Raw genomic sequence first — 16,835 nt, 5'->3', positions numbered from 1 at the left:
CAAGACTTGATACGATCCCGTTAAGTATCGCCAAGTATCGGATACATTCACGTGCAACGTAATACATATCGCGTTTGGGATATTCAAGTAACTGTCTTCGAATTACGCTGGAATCAGTAAGTTGTTCTTTATAAGCTTCCACTGGTAACTTAACCTTTTCATTGAGAACGTTGCATCGATGACAGTCGAGAACGCCTACTATGACAATTACCTCGGCTCGGTTAATAAACGTCGACTACCATCATGCACCCACGCTATGAAAATTTTCAGGATTATTAAAATAAGATGTAATGAGTTTCACGGACTGAAAAATATTTGATAACGTAGATGACGTAGTTAATATCGTGAGAGAAGAAACGTGCAAATATAATATAATATTTTGCAAAGATGAAATCTTTTCGTGTAACATATTTCAATGTGTCGCGACTGCATAACATAACTGTAAAACATATTGCCGAATGGAAGAAAATTCCAAATTGACACGTGTATATGAGTAATTTGCGTGAATCATTTCTTCTGTACTAAACGCTCGTACATTTTTTACATACAATTACAGCGGTGTGTAAAAATTTGGCGAAAAAGTGTGGTCAGATAAATTGTTCGAAAAGCGATATCGAAAAAAATTCTAAACAACATTGGGTACAAGGCTATGTTAAATAAGAGAAGAAAGTATAATACATAAACATCATACATACATAATTGTAGAATATTTCTTAAAATTCTTTCAAATAATTCTGCAACCTAAGTGAAGAATCTACTTGGAAACGTTTGCGCGCCACTGTATATTATACTTTCGTTTCTTTCTCTGGTTAATTATAATTTTGCAAAATTACAATGTCGTTTCTTCATTTTACTCTTTGAACTTTCTTTTCTCCGACACTGTACCTTCATACGACGTCGTTTTATGTCTTTAACCTATTGTAGCGCGCAGATTCACATTCTGAAATACGGACATGCGTCTATGACTCAGCCTGCATAAAATTTGCGCGATAGTTAACGCGTTAACGCGTTTTCTTCACTCGTGCGCTCCATACTACATCCTTTCTTGTTTCATCGCCGTGAAAAAAGTTGCTGTGGATCGGTTAAGGTTAAGTGAATTAGTTCCGGTAAACCTTTAATTTCGCGCAGCGACCCTCAATAGTAATAACGATAGCTGGTATAAGCTACACGGGACGAGCTTACAAGTTACCACATCCACGAGACTGTTTTGATAGAAATTCAGAGAAACCGTGGTGGGTTTTCACGTTAGGTCGAATCACCGAGTAGAAATAACCATCTGTGAAATTACCTACCGCTGAAGCTCGTTAGTACTTTATAAATAAACTTTGCGTGTGGTTTGTGTGCAATAGCGCGCAAACTGAGAAAAAAATGAATAAAGGTAGAAAGAAAGATTGTTGCAGTATGTCATTATATTGGTCGGCAAAAGAAGAAAAAAAAGGAAGGATTATTAGCTGAATCGCATGATCTACGCCATTCTACGCTGTACTTTCTCCGTGCACACTGCACCGATGTATATGCTTCCACTTCTCAGAAGATCAGTTTCGCCTTTTTTCTTACCACCGCAGCCTTCTTACGTAAAAAAATAATTAAATTGTAAATTTATCTCCGATAAAATAAGCTATTTACTGTTTACATCGATATATGGTGGATAATAATTTCTTGTTTGTATAGAGTTAACTGGGCGAAAGAATCTTAAATAATATTTTAATAGTCTATCGAATATCTTTTAATGGAGGGAAGAAATTATTCGATTTTCTAACGGGTGTTTAGATACAGAAAGTAAATGTTTTATTACTGTAAAATTGTCATTAAACAGCGTTTGAAACCTGTGAACATACTCTACTGTCGCTGAGAAGCCCGTGGTCGAGTTGGATTAACAATACACAGATATTATGAAAACGTATGAATTAATGACAAAGCAATAATCAACGGATGTAACGACATTTAAATCGATCATATGAAAACTCGTCAATGGCGTATTAAAATTAACTACACGGTTTGTCGAAATTTCAACCGGTTTAAAAGATCGTTAATTATTACAAATAGCATAATTTCTATAGCAATTTGAAAGAATTTTTCCCATCCTGTCTATAGCTCGGATACATATAAAAGGATAATGAACTTTTCTTCAACGATGAAATTGATAAATGTTGACTTTTATACACGACAGTCGTGTCTCGTTACGGCGTTAATGAAATTTCAAAATGTTTTATATATCGCGTAGACGAAAAGTTTCCAGTTTGAATGGTTCCGCTGTGCTCCACTGTACGTCGAAACGACAGTTTTATGGTATTTTCATTTTTCCAGTCTAGTTATATATCTCATCCGATCTCCGCCAAGTAATTTCGGCTTTTGTAACTGCAATAGTTTGTATCGATTTCGTATAAATCGTAGCCGGCGTCGACGCTCCAATTTTGTTGGATAGTCGCATTAATTAAAGGGCGAAAGAAAAGCGCGCGCGGTGCAATCCGTGGTATGCAACGCGCAACTCTGGTCTGACAGGAACAAAGCCGGTGCCGCTGTCGCTAGCAACAAGCCACGTTCTAGTTACAACTGACGTGGAAATCCTCGGTGGTCCGCTAAGTGGGACTCGTTGCCGGAACGGGAAATTTGCAATGTCCCGTGTCCTGGTGCTTCAAGATGTGACGTGCTAATACGTCGTTAATATCTCGTCGTCTGTACATACGTGCGTGACTTCTGGCTAGATTGATATTTTATCGTCGCTCGTTAACGTCAACCAAACGAATTCGTGATCCTTCCCTGCTGACTATACTAGAACGGCGGTTAAATCGATTCGTAAGGTGTAATTTGCGTTTGCATATTCAGGCCTTTATTACGCCGCTTATTTGTCGCGTATCAGTCGTTTCGATCGTGCCGATTGAAATCTACCGGTACTTGTACCTTGCAGGTTTATTTTCAAACGATAGTCTGTCTTTGCTTTTTGCACTAAGGAAATTTGTTACGCGACTGTGTTGACGAATTTAGGACACCGACCGTGGTCAGAAAAAAGATAATCTGGGTTTTCAGAGGATTAGTCGATCAGAATTATAATTAAGATAATCGATTAGTATTATACGTGTTCAAGCACAAGTATAGGAAAATCATTTACGAAAGGTAATAAATTGTGGATTATACGTTCTCATATAAACTGTTACGCCCCGAGGCTCACTATAGGCCGTGTTCCTAACCGTCTCCCTTGGTACTACAGTGTCGCTGACAAATCTTCTTACATATACGAAATATACACAACGTAGCGATAAGCGTATAGTTGTCGTCGAGCAGCGAGTTCTAAAAAACATCGATTCGCCTACGGTCCGTTATTTTACATACACAAAAAAGGTAGCATACGTGATCATAGGCGCGAATGGTCGCGAGACCCAAGCGTGGTGGGGTCGTCTCTAAGAGAAGACAAAGGAAAAAATCGAAGGGCAATCAGTATCATACGAGGAGTCAAACCGAATGCTTCGAGAGCTTCAGAGAAATAAAATCAAGGTCGCTTAGTGAAACGAATACGTCGAGAAATACTATAAAGTCGAGTCGAATTATAATAATAAACTAGTTGTATCATCGTTAAATCATTTTAACGTGTTAATTATAATCTTAAATATTGTTGAAAATAGAAGCTTATGTTAACCCTGTTAATTCAGTGTTACAATCGTTTGAACTACCTCTGTTATCCTAATCGAAATAGGGGAACGACTGATTCGCGGCGTCGACTATCGAAATCGTAGCGAGAATTTACGCCTCTCGCTGACGCGTTTCCTCGCGATCGCGTCTCTCCGCGAACATAAACCTCATTGAGAACATTTTTGACGAATCGTGTAGCTAGGAAGCTGAGGTTTACAAAATTCGAATCTCGCTCGTGAAATCATTTGTATGCAGAATACGTGGAAGCAAGAAATAAGAAAATACAGTGGAAGGATGTAATGCAATGTCAAAATTAATGAAAACAGTGACTGTGAAAAGAATATATAACTTTGCTATCTATGGTATTGTTGTTACAATATAATGTTTATAGATTGTTTATATAGCCCATGTTAATTGCAAACCCTAATAATTTGTCAGGTCTATCTCATTTTTTGTAAGTGTCCTAATACTTATAGATGTCTTATCGTACGCGATTGAAAATTAATTAATCAGTTGCTGGAAATGGAAATGGAGGAACTTTCTGCAAGAAGGACGCATGAGACAGAATACTGAATCGAGTTGATCACGTTGGAAGTTTTAATATTTCCTTTTCTTTAGGTCGACTAGGTTGACTTTTAAAGAACTTCATTTTCTATATTTACAAGATATAATGAGTAAAAATTTCGCAGAATAATTTAACTACATTCACCGTTTATGTTTCAACCAATTTCCCCCTTTCGAGAAAGCTCCTTGACAGTAATAATCTAATGAACGAAACGTTTATTTCTATTTCTATTTTTATGGTAATTCAGACAGTGAGCATAATGTGTGAAACTAAAACGTTGACGAAGAAACTCTTACAGATGATCGAATGTAAAGTGGTTTGAGCCTGCCAGCGACAAGATCTGCGCCCCTTTGCAAGATAATTTTGCCAAGTGAAGAGTCGAGAGTTTAGGCGTTCTTCGTTCTTAATGTCTGGCCGCGAGATCTGACAGCAGAATCTCAAGTACTCGAATTAACAGAAGGCGTGACTATTTGGACGAGGAAATCTTCTTGTAAATATTATTCTATATTTCAAAAAGAATAATACAAGAATATTGCAAAGAACACGATATAATATAAATGTAATTTTTTCTAACTCGTTCGCAAATTCCTTTCCTTATTTATGAGTATCTTTTTTTACTACTAAGTTCTAGTTACAGCGTTCAAGCTGAGTTGAATCACATTCTGTTTACGTCTGAAATCATCTGAGCCTTCCAACGTCACAATCGCTTCGAAATAAAAAGATACCTGATTCATCGTTACTTTCGTTGTAATTTTCTATTTCCATCGTCAGGACTTCAAACGTTGACGTTAATATTTGGATAAATATTTGATCTCATATCCAAATTTGAAAACTTGTTCGCGTATCTACGAGGGTTGAAGATTTCTTGCAATTTTTACACGCTTTTATCTAGCTTTCGAAGTATTGTTTATCTTCTTTGAACGCTCGACGCTACACGTTTCCGATTATAATCTTATCGTACACGAGATACGAACGCGTGCGATATTACCTTCATACTAAAGTAATCGGAAAAATATGAAATCGTAAAGGCGACATGCAAAGAGTAAAATTACAGAGTAAAATTACAAGAGATATTGTTCGGCTAATAGAACGTTTCGCATAGCAAAACATTCGGATAATAGGTCTGTGAGTACTCGATGTTCCACTGTGGTTTCTTTGCCGGTAGCTGCGCTTAGACGAAGGAAAGATACGTAGGGCTAAAATGATAATTCTGAATGGCATGGCAAATAGGACGGAGCGTTCCGCGGGAAAATCGACGGTGTACAGCAGGGCGGTACATTAAGGTGCGACGTGCTAATGTGTCGCCTGCGATGACATACGCGTATGGGAACGCAGACGAACCGGCTAAGTCCAGACTAAGTCCATCGACACTTACCGCTTCAATGTGTCGCCGAGCGTGAACGTGACCGGACTTGAGCCTCGAGAACAGGAAGATTGTGTTCCGCGTTAGTTTCCTTTCACAAGACATTGAATACTCGCGAATACTTAACACGCTCTCTGAAATTTCACCAATAATTCCAGTTACGAAACGTCGATCGTGAATGAATCATGTCTTCCGCGATATCCGGAAACTGACGATGAGAATCGTTTTCAATGAAAACAGGTGACCGTATTTGCTTCTCGATTCGTTGCACGTTGCTGGATCTCTTTATTGCATTTGTACAGAGAGTATATGATTTTTATTAGAAACGAAGTCCACGTAGCTTGTGTTCGAAGGAGAAAAGAAAACTCGACGTAGAACGAAGCTGTATGTGAAATTATTCGTGGAACTGTATTTAAAGCTGTAAGACTGTTCTGGAGCGTGGGTGAGTCGGTTGGCGGCGATTTTCAGACTGGCTTGCTGCGTTTTTCTGGGTCTTCGGGCCAGCGAGCCTAAAGCTACGTTTCCACCTAACGATAAATCGTGATTTTACGGTCATGGTACTAAATATTATGACTTTTGTCGTCGTGGAAACTAGATGTCGTATTGGACTCGCTGTAGCGATATCGATGTCAAGTAATTTCAGCGGGTTTGATTTTTTAGCGTCAGAGTTACGACAGCAGAAACCATGACTTTTACTGTTACGTAAAAACGTAGCTTAAGAGTAGCTGCGATAAAAGAGTAGGTGAAATAAGTAGGAGCAGGGCTTCTGCACTTACGCGCGATATCGCGCGTACGTGTGCATATTATCAGTGAAATTTCAACAAACTTGTACATAGATTAATCACGCGAAGATTACGGACTTAAAAGTTTCATAATAGATCGAGGTATATCAACGTGATATAGTGGCTTTACATTTCTGCTACAGTGTGTTAGGTTCCATATGAGAGGCATACAAACGCACGAAGAATGAATTTATGAATGTAAAAAATACTTCAACGCGAAACATATTATTAAACGAAGATATAAATATCATTTTGTGTAGCTACGTCGACGAATTTCATTGTGATTTATTTACAAATTTGAAATTAATTTAAAAATACAAAGAAATCGAGAGATAATAATACATTTGTTTTTCGCTCGATGTAACGGTCCAATGGGAGGCAAATCGAAGAGTATGAATTTTTTAATTTCCAGAAACAGGAAATACGTTTGTAAAGAATTATAAAGGAACGACTTAGTCATCCGGATGAAAAGTACCGTTCAAAAGTTAATGTAAAGAATTCCTGATACTTTCACCGCAATTAAAGGAAATCGAAATGAAATTCAGGAAATAAGAAATCCGATTATTTATACATGTCAGTTTTCAACTTATGGGCATCAGCTTTGTAATGGAACTAAGCTAAATATTGTCAATCTATTTTGATCTTTTATCGAACGAAAAGTTTATAGAATATTCAGGGTATTTGGTGGAAAAATATTTGGCTGGAACGCTTCTCGGAAATATTTCATTTATTAAACAGTGAATAAATAAAATAATTAAATAAAATCGATTAAAAGCACTTAAAATATTTCGTAATTAATTTGCCATACATATTAGGAACCTGGGAAAAATTCAATGATCAATGCAAGATAACGATTAGTAGAGTTGTATCAAAATAAGAATTGAGATTCATACGTTGAAGCCTCTCGTTTCTTGATCTGAAATCCCATGAAGCCCGCGAAATTTGAATCTTACTACCTTCGTTCATAAAGCGTATGAAATCAAACAATAATAAATATAATGTAAAATCTAAGGATACAAGTCAATGTTAGTTAACAGCGATTGAAAGGAAAATTAAATTTCAATAACTATGAAATCCTCGTTATAACTTGTAATATACAGGGTGGTTGGTAACTGCTGGTACACGCGGATAGGGGGTGATTCTACGCGACTTCTTTTTTTCGCGTAGAATCCCACCCCCTTTCCGCTTGTATCACCAGTTACTAACCACCCCGTATTATGTTCTGTTCGTAGCTTCGAATCAGGTAGGCGTAGATAGATTTTTCTGTATTTGTGAGAAATTCGAGCAAATGCACTCGATGCTGATAATATGCAAAAAATGTATGAAACATTGAAAGTAAAATACTCATTACGATATTTAGTAGATGCAATTTTTATTTAGATTCCACTTCTTTAGTTATGTTCAGATATAAAAATGCATCAAAATCTATTCATAAATGTTTCAACAACACACTACCGACTTAAGGTTTATTAAATCGTAACGTGAGATTTATTGGATTCCAAAATTCAGTACAAACAGGTTTGCCTCATTTTCCACGAAAGCACGCCTAATAATAATAATAACTGGACGCAGGATGTAACATGCATAAATGGAAGAAGCGTTACTGTTTGAAAATGTCGACTCGTCGCACTGTTTCTGAAATCCAGCGAACTCGTAAGAAAATATTCTTGTTCGATTCTTGCGCGCATCGATCTCGAAATTCTGCGGAACTAGGTCGCCGTGTTCCTAGGGTGCTATCACTATAGATCGAGCTTCGGGATTTGTGCTTATCTCTCGGGCGATATCCAGCGAGCAGCGACAAATCTTGGCCACATTTCCCTAGCTGCGAAGTATGTATCAGCTTCGACGCCGAAGGGATCACGATGCTCGCGTGTGAGCGCGTATAGGCGATTTCGATTCGCGCGTGTGTGTCTCGTGCCTCCTCGCAAGTACAGTTGTCATCTTTTAAGGTCATCGACTGACAGAAACTCATCGCCGCGAGACGTTCTATTTCGAATGGAGAGTGATCGCGCGGACGTGCTTGCACACCTCGGCAACTTGCTACGTTGCGACTTGACGGCTAAACAACATCGATTACCAGCGATAAATCGTAGGTTGTCAGGCTTCTTTCATCTCGGAACGTAACCTCGATTTATGCTGAACTTACATCTCGCTTCGTTAACGGTTTCGATTGGAACCTTCGCCGCGGGCATCGAGTCCAGTCGACGTTTGTGAAATCAGCCTTTCGCAGTTACTCTGTCGATTCTTCTTCGCCGAATTTTTATCCACTCGGCATCGACGTTTGTAGAACGACGACGAAACTCCGATGAAACGTTTCTTGCGTGTCTTCTTCTTCCTTCCTTCGCGCGTCTTTCGTTGCTATTGTTATTGCCTGTGCGATATAGACATTCAGATATTACCGAGAAATTGTTCATTCAAATTGCCGATTGTTAACTTCAAACTATAAGCGACATTAAGCAACGACGGTATAGAGTATGGTAGAAACACGAGAGGTTCGCAAAAAGTGTGGAGCAATTAAAAGAAATAAAAAAGTGAATAGGAAGAGGTAATATCCATTGTGGGTTATATTTATTACTTTACTTTATTACATAGCCAGAGTGTAGCTGACTGATACTCTAACGAGTGCAACGCCTCGGGACGGTTATTTTTCAAATTGCAGCGTAGTTTCTTCAGATACTTCGCTAATCCAAATATACTTCCTCCACTCATACGCAACTACTAATCTCAAACTTTCCTCTCGCCACAATTTTCTCTGTATTTTCGTCGTGCTCCGTTAATTTCGTTCCTCGTATCCTCGAACGTTTTTAATATCCTCTTCGTCCTTCATTTCCTTCGGACGAGGCTGTTGTTTCCTTGTTAAATACTTTGATCAAGATTGGTATTTCACCTCAACGAGTTTCATTTATTAGGTTCTTTGTTTGGTAGCTTTGTCCAAGCTCGTTTTCCCTACGCGATTAGTACGAAGCAACGGCAGGCAGCTTCAGTTTGCTAAAAGAGAGAGCGTCCATAAAAAGAGGGTTGTTCCAGTGTTTCTTCCTCGTGTTCGTTGATAGTCGCCTGTTTCAGATGGGTCAATTTCCTCAATGGGTATCCCGCTTGCCGACATTAGCTACGAGTTGCTGGAAACCGAGCTGAATCGTTCTGAACTAAGGACGAAAATCGCTCCGTTGTTATCCACTGTCATCTGCCTTTCACGCTATTCTAATTTTTTCATTCTAAAGTACCTTCGCCGTTCTCGATCTTAAATTGGTCCGTGAAATAATATCAGAGAAAGACGCGTGTAACACCATGCTACGTCGATCTCTGGTTTATCGTGCAATTTCTCATTTCACTTTTTATCGTAGCGTGCGATCGTCGAGGTAAAGACAATTCGTTGTAGGCTTCGCTTTCTACGATTGGACGTATTGGAAGATATCTGAGTGACGAAATTGTGCAGCACGCGAATTTTCTTCGCGTAATTTTGGTGCGATTCGCTGGTGGACTGCGCGTATTTACAAAAATTCATGTTTTTCTGCGGAGAGTGTAAAAAATGTAACCTGGATAGAAAATTGTTTTACATATTAAATATTATAACGAGTACTATATTTCGTGTATTTTATATGTTTCCGAGTATTGCGCGGTTTCTCTGTGTTTTTATATTTTTCAATTTTCCGTAAACGTCCGCGTCCTAGTCATCAGCACACATTGTAAAATTGTCACGAATAAAATACACACGTGAATTTATAAACGTTCGCTCGATGCACAATCTATGATTACTTGCTGCACTTAATTAAGAATTATCGTATGCGAATTCACCGGTTCGAGAAATGAGATGAATTTGAAAAATTGTTAAGAAATTATCAGGGTTTGCATTAAAAGTTACGAGCAGAAAGTTGTTGAGAAAGTCATCGGCTGATTTGGAATTTTATATAAAACGTTCCATAATACATCGATGTATGTATAATACATTTTGCATTATAACAGCATCATGATCGATATTATATCTAATAACAAGCTATGTATTCAGTATTCAATATATGAATATCGTGCATTGAATATTCAATATTCAAATTGACTATTGTATAATAAGATTAAATTTCTTCCTCCTTGCTATATCAGTTCTCTCTAAATTAGTGTTTTAATTATTTTTATCGCTAGTCATTTTATCATTTTCGTTATTTAGCACAAGTTCCATTCAGATTTTCGGCCCAATTTTCTGAACATTTTACCTAATTCATCTTTCAATCGAGTTTAGGTCAGAGATTTCTCAAAGCAAACACATTTTCAATTTAATTTTTAGCAAATAGCTTTTACGAATTTCTACTGTACCTGTTTGATCGTCGTTTTGCAAAAATAACAAATTTTAACCAACTAACCATTTTCTCATCAACTTGGATCGATTATGAGGTTCTTATACCTTAAAATTAATCAGTGGATTAATTTTAAATTGATACCATGTCGCCGTACAAAAAAAAAAAAAAAAAACAGTGTGTGTACGTTGTTTTCTTTTCTTTAAAACTCGGTCAAAGATAAAAGAGACTATCTATTCGTCTTGCTAAATTTAATTACGACAGTTGTCGCGTCTTAACACATATTCTACCTGTTTACTCCTCTAGAAATCCTGTTACGCTATTCCAAAAGATAAATACGATACGAAGACAGTTCACGCTGTAGTTGGCTTTTCCAGCGTGTTTATCTAAATTCGTGATTTTTGTGGAAATTTGATTTTGCGTACTAAGCCGTTTTACAGAAAGTCGCGAGTCCGTGTTGCGCTAAAGCTTTGGACTCGCGACATCAATGATACAGGCATTTTCCCGCTTTCCATTCCACTCGGTATGACATATTTTGCACGTATGCATAGGCAACATTTTCCGCTCCGGTAAATGTGGAAAGACAGAAAAGCAAAAAGGTTCTGTGGCGTTTACAATGCGGCCTACGAGAATATTGCGCGACTCAGAAACAATTACTCGCCGTAATCTATTGTTACTCGGAGCGGACGTAGTGACGTTCCTCATTTCGTGTACTCGTTTATGTGAATTAATTGGAGTTTCTGCTGTTGGTGTCTCGAAGATATCGCGCTACGTGTCACACGTGGGACACGTGCATTCTGCGTGGAATTAGTGCAATTTCATTCCTTCTGAAACGTAGACTTCGATAACGTTGGAATTATTAGGTATCGGAAAACGTGCAAGAAAATCGTGCAGCTTTTTTCTTAGCAGCCAACTGGCTGTCGAATTTCGGTCAGCAGTTTGTAAATGCAAATGCATCAAGTTAATATCAGCGGAAAGTTTGATCTATGTAGCTTGGTATACAAATCGAGAATATTCGACCGACACTCGGAAACGAGAAAGACGTGTTTTTTTTTTTACACGATAACAGCTTCGTGTTCCTTATTCGACTATAATTAATCGACAAATCAGATAATCGAAGGAAACAGATCTGGGTTGTAAGAAGGATGTGTTAAAAAGTCCCATCCTGAATTCTTTATTTTTTCATTGTATTTTGTCTATTTTGATCAATGTCAAGCTACTTTGCAAACAGCAATTTTGAAAATGATGTGGATGTCAGGTGAGCGATCAGTTCGCTTTTTGCAAGTAAAAGATCGACGCTTTTAGAAAGAAGAAATGCACGAGTTTGTAGAATGGAAAGGAGCGCAAAGGAGTTGGAAAGGAGTTGTAGAAGTAAATGGTGACTATATCGTTAAATGAAACTGTGTTACAAGAAGTTTGGAATATTTGAATTTTGTTCTGAAAATATAGCGATAGTATTATTATTTATTACCCTTTCGTACCTCGAGGTGTTCTTTCTTTACACCCTTACATATATTTCTCTCTAATCGGTAGCATAAGTACAGCATGTAAACTTGCGATCCAGTAGCGAAAGCTCGTGAAAGTACAATATTTGAACACTTACCGTAGAAAACTTTCATGTACAGTAACTCACGAAAGTATTTAAACACGTCTAAAAACTTTTCCATGTGAATATTATACGAAACATTTTGCAATCTCATTTTCTCATAAATTTTATTGTTATAATCGCGATATGTAGTGGTTTTTCATTACGGTGCTAACGAAATTTTGAAAAGTTTCGTACCATACACATAATACAGGGTCATTGGTAACTGGTGGTACAAGCGGAAAGGGGGTGATTCTACGCGAAAAAAGAGGTCGAAAATATAGAATAAAAATTTTTCGTTCGAGGCTTTGTTTTCGAGAAAATCAACTTTGAATTTTCGCTCGGTACGCGTGCGCTTTATCACGTCTCGTTATAACGGATCTCACTGTAGATTAAAAAAAGAATTTTATTCTATATTTTCGACTTCTTTTTTCGCGTAGAATCACCCCCTTTCTGCTTGTACCATCAATTACCAATGACCCTGTATATTCGTGAAAGAATTCTACGCTATCGGAATATTTGAGCCACTGTGTGTATTCTGCGTCTTATACAAAATATTTTGAAATTTCATTAGCACGTTAGGCAAACAAATAGAAAATTAATGACTTACTAAGCTTTTCTTAAGTTAAAATGTCTGACAAACATATGGTTTCTCGACACAAGTGGGTTAACAATTTTTCGTAGAAAATGTCAAGATGGATCGATCGATGCGTTAAATATTATACAATCCCATCCAAGAAGATGAAGTTCATCTTCGCATGATCTCTACGTATCCATCTGCAGAAAAGTTAATTACATCAGACTATATTCCCAAAAGCATGCAATTTTAATTCAATTTCTGTCTGCACATTTCTTTTATACAGAGAGTATTTTATTATTTTCCAATAATTCGTATTTATAGATAAAAATTGGTCAGTCTGGTGTCTGAGCATGGATAAACGAGGTGAAGATAATTCTACGTGAAAAATAAATCAAAGATATACTAGAAATTTGTCTGATTTGTAGCTTCGTTGTCGAGAAAATCGAGATTTCGTCAAGTATACTTGAAGTAGGCTAATTCTGGAATACGCGGGATCGAGTAATCGACAGGATACTTTATCCTACGCGTGAAAACAAGTCTAAAGTGTAGGACAAAATTTGAAAATTGATCAAGTGTGCGTGTGCCTGGCCTACTCTTAACTAAACCCGTTCAAATTCTATCTTTTTCTTTTAAACGAGGCCTTAGACGAGACCAATTTTATTCCAAATTTGTTACTTATTTTGGCATGCGGAATGATCTGCTGCTGATTATTTGCTCGTAGCCAATTGGTAATTAACCAAATTCGCACATTGTAAACGAGTTTGCAAGTTTGATTTTCTTCGATTTTTTCTTAAAAAAAAAAAAAATATCTGTTGCATATGTTCGATTCGTTTCTTAAATGCACAATTGCCTCATTTGTACCATCGATACTGACACACCGTGTGTATAGAGATTTCTGTTCTGTCGATGTGTTCGTAATTTGCGACCAGCTTTAATAATCTTTAATAGCTTGTAACCGAGTTTCAGACTCCTCAGACCTCGACCAGTGTTTGAATTTCTCATACTCATAATATATTCAGCACAGCCGAACTCGTGTTTCAGATGAAAGATTTATTTCGTGGATGATTCATAGACGTTCTGATTCGAAGTAATAGAAAAAACTGCGCCGTCTATTATTTATCGTGGTAGTAGATACAGTGTGCCAGGTGGTCGGTCGTAGATCAAAGATCGAGGACATCAAGGAAACATTCCTGCCGATCTTATCGTTAGGATGTTCTTATATTTGGTGGGACAGTAATTGATGGTTACCAAAGATTCAGGTCGATGCGTCTGTCTGGTTTCGAGAGTGTTGCATAATTACGATCGAAGATTACAGACTTCTTTTCACGTTATTACAAGTTCAGATTCTCCGTGCTCTTTTTATAGACGTAGGAAGGTGACGCACGATAAGATATTTGGAGCGAGTGATTGTGTCGATTCGCGATAACTCACGCACTTCACGCGGGAAATTGTATTTCTTTTCGTTATTATTTATCGTTTAATGCCTGTGTTATAATTCTTTTTCATTACATGCTCTACATGATTCCATAAAATTTTATTATAGATTTTAATCGTTCAAAATACACTGGTCGCCATATTACGATCTGTAACTTGAAGAATAATTTGAAGAGATAAAAATCTTGCTTGTTATTATCTTGTACATTAATTAATATCCATCTTAATAATAACGTTCCGTGAATTTAAATTAGATGGAAATAAAGTTGACCGAAATATTAATACGTTCTTTGCAGATTATTCTATCGTACAATAGACACGGAGATCCGTTATTGGTTTTGCGGATTTTAATTAAAAACGAATCATCTAACATAAAAAAGCTGTTGAAATTTGCGATGATTAATTAAATTTTTATTCAAAGCTACAAATGCGCTACAAGTGAAATGTACACGCTTCTTTCATTTACATATTATACGGTTTCATTGAACCTATAAAAAGGTTGAAGAGAAGGTATCGAAGGATCTACTTCAGCTAAAATTATACGACAAAGTTAGTTTTTTTCAAATTTGGATTAAACTTCACGCGATGGTCAGATAAATATACTTGTCTTGTCAAATAAACATTTAAATGTTTTAACTGCATCTAATAATAACTATCTATGTATAACTGAAGAACAATGGTTGGTATTAATGAATTTTCGTAAGGTGTATCAGTTACGTATACTATTACGAAAGACTATAATCTTCGCTACGTCAGTACCTTTTTTACTATTTCGTCTTGAGAGCTCGTAAAATCACAATGATGAAAGGCAATTTTTTCACAAACACACGCGGTATTTCACGGATTTTTTTATAGCAAAGCTGCATCTTAAACTGTTTGAACACTTTCATGTTACGATGTGATAAAGGTTTCTTCGGATCTCTGCACTCAGATTACTTGCTAGAGGGACAAAGTAAAATGAGGAGTAAGAATAAAAAGCCTCTTCGAACAATTTCCATAGCGTTTTCACGTCTGAAAATATAGATTTTGATAGAGGCAGTAAGGAAACGTTTGTTTAACGACGATTAAAAAATTTACTAGGATTTGCTGTTGTTAATGAAACTGTAGTTATTAAAAATTTCATTACATTACAAACGTAAGTTTGAATAATCGCAGCAGGTTTATCCTAAATTTAAATTATTTGCCGTATAACTCTAGTAAAATATGATATTTGTTTTATCTTTCCAACATATCTTGTCGTCTTATGCTTCTTTATCTAGTTCCCATATTTTAGCTAAATAGTGTGCTCGTTTCTGTAGATATGTGGGCATCCGCGACCCACATTCTATGTTTATGCAATGTTTACATCGCAAAGCGTAAATAGGTCGTAGCAAAAAAATTGTTAAGAACTAATATTAGAATTGGAAGATCGTTAATTTTATATCTCGCGGATAAAGTTATTTTAAAGCTGTAAAAAGATAGTAATTGGCTACTGGATAACTATAAGTAACGTCAAAGTTACATTGATATTGGTGTTTCGTGTTTGCCATGGTGATTAACACATCGGTCACAAAGCAAAGATAAATGTAACCAAAACTCTTAATAGTTTTCCGTAAATACCGAATTGGGAAGTACCACGCATTATCAGTCGATTTTATTATCGCAACCTATTTTTCGAGATACGTTGTCTCTAGAGTATAGTTCAAAGAAACGAGGTCGAATTCGTAGCGACGATAAATCTCTCAACTTAATTAAGGGTATTGTAAAAACGATAAAGAACTGCAGTTTGCCTACTACGATTAAAAATAATTATGCCAGTGTATTAGCTTTGTTATCTCTCTCAACGGCAGTTAAGTAGAAAATTAACCGAGAAATGGTATTCTGTTACAGTGGCGGACAAAAAAGTTATAAGAAACTTTATATATTTGTATCAGGTTGTCCGAAAAGTTTCTTTCGTTTCATAAGGTGATAACAGATGAACAACAACTTCTGTTTTATATTATTTTATTGAATTAGGTATGATCCATTTCGTTCTATTTCTATTATTCTGTTCGTGTATAATTCAATAAACTAATATTTAAAAAGACATTGTGCGTCTATTATTTCCTTATAAAACGAAAGAAACATTTCGGACAAATTAATATATTTCGTATATTGAAAAAAGGAAAATGTATGTACAGTTTATACACAAAGAATAAAACAAGTGTAAATATGTGTAAGAACAAATTGGAAACATTTCGTTGGAACATTTAGATAAAAGATTTAAAGGAACGCACAAAATCTTAATCTGCCATACTATTGGATAAAATTATAAGACTTTATGTATCTGTATATTTCGTATATTCAAAAGAAGAAACTGTGTATACTTTTTTATGCATAAAACAAATGTAAATACGTGTGGCAATAAATAGGAAATATTTGAATGAAATATATAAATGAAGGATATAAATAAATAAAGGAATTCAAGGCTGAGCACACAAAATCTTAAGATCATATGATATGCAAAATAAAAGTTGGGGAAAGAAATGTAAATTGCCTGTTTGTCGCGTTCAAATATAACACGGGGTTACTTCTTTTTACCATTTCCTTTAGTTCGTTCATAAACTTCTGGATTTTTCGCTACATTATATA

The sequence above is a fragment of the Bombus bifarius genome, unplaced genomic scaffold (genome assembly GCF_011952205.1).
Source record: "Bombus bifarius isolate JDL3187 unplaced genomic scaffold, Bbif_JDL3187 scf7180000008035, whole genome shotgun sequence".
Classification (NCBI taxonomy): Eukaryota; Metazoa; Arthropoda; class Insecta; order Hymenoptera; family Apidae; genus Bombus; species Bombus bifarius.
Note: the sequence above shows the minus strand (reverse complement) of the source record.